This window comes from Schistocerca piceifrons, chromosome 2 (genome assembly GCF_021461385.2).
Source record: "Schistocerca piceifrons isolate TAMUIC-IGC-003096 chromosome 2, iqSchPice1.1, whole genome shotgun sequence".
Taxonomy (NCBI): domain Eukaryota; kingdom Metazoa; phylum Arthropoda; class Insecta; order Orthoptera; family Acrididae; genus Schistocerca; species Schistocerca piceifrons.
This window is the reverse complement of record NC_060139.1, coordinates 428,007,396-428,008,809: the sequence shown is the minus strand read 5'-3', so window position 1 is coordinate 428,008,809 and position 1,414 is coordinate 428,007,396.

Genomic DNA, 1,414 nt, shown 5'->3' with positions numbered 1-1,414 from the left:
CGTTGAGACAGCCACCATAAGAACGATATCACCCAATCTGTGAATAATGTCTGCAGAAGTAACACATACGTTTCACAAGATTGGTTTCAATGCTGTACCATTTTTTATTCGAAAAGGAAGAAGTGTAAGTAGGCTGTTTAGGTTTTTTTATTGGTAACGCCACCTCTGTATAAAAATCACTGGCTGTGCTGTGTGCAGTCTTTGCATTGTTGTCTGCCATTGTAGTGTTGGGCAGCGGCAGCTGGATGTGAACAGCGCGTAGCGTTGCGCAGTTGGAGGTGAGGCGCCAGCAGTGGTGGATGTGGGGAGAGAGATGCGGAGTTTTGTAATTTGTCATGAACTGCTATATATATTATGACTATTAAGGTAAATAATTGTTTGTTCTCTATTAAAATCTTTCATTTTGATAACTATGCCTATCAGTAGTTAGTGCCTTCCGTAGTTTGAATCTTTTATTTAGCTGGCAGTAGTGGCGCTCGCTGTATTGCAGTAGTTCGAGTAACCAAGATTTTTGTGAGGTAAGCGATTTGTGAAACGCATAGGTTAATGTTAGTCAGGGCCATTCTTTTGTAGGGATTTCTGAAAGTCAGATTGCGTTGCGCTAAAAATATTGTATGTCAGGTTAAGCACAGTCCTGTATAAATTTTTCTAAAGGGGACGTTTCAGAAGTAAATACGCTTATGCTTGCTAGATGGAACTCAAACAGTGTATACCAAGCGACGCGGTGCAGTAGTTAGCACGCTGGCCCGCATTTCGATAGAACGTTTCAAATCCGCGTCTCGCCATCCAGACATACGTTTTCCGAGGATTCCCTAAATCGCTCCAAGCAAATATCGAAATGGTTCCTTTGAAAGAACGCAACCAGTTTCCTTCCCTATTCTTGAAACAATATCAGCTTCTGTACCGTCTATAATGACCTCGATGTCGACGGGAAGTTAAACTCTAATGCCGCTTGCTTTCAACAACACATTCCAAACTCTTCCATCATTACCCTTTGCAATGCCACTTGTGAACTCTTTCTCTTTCCTGCAATACAGAACAGGAACTCTGCTTGTCGCTCATCATAGTTATCGTCAAAACGTCTCTTAGACACTATAACTCAAATAAGAAATGATGCTAGCAGTGATTTCAATAGACGGCAGTGACAAAGTAACCACCAGACTTATCCATCACCTGTAGACTCGCATCATTGCGAGCCTGTGACGTTACAACAATAGCCTGTCGAGTAATTCTAGTCATGCTTGGGCCATCTTTTCGCTTGACAACATTAGGATTCATACCGGAAACAGAAAGAATGCAAATAAAAACAATGAATGACGTCACACGTTCACTCAGTAAGAGCTACCAATGTGCTCATCCAAATAGATTGACCGACGATACCAAAGAGTCGTTGTGGATCAAAGTGTGGTTTACT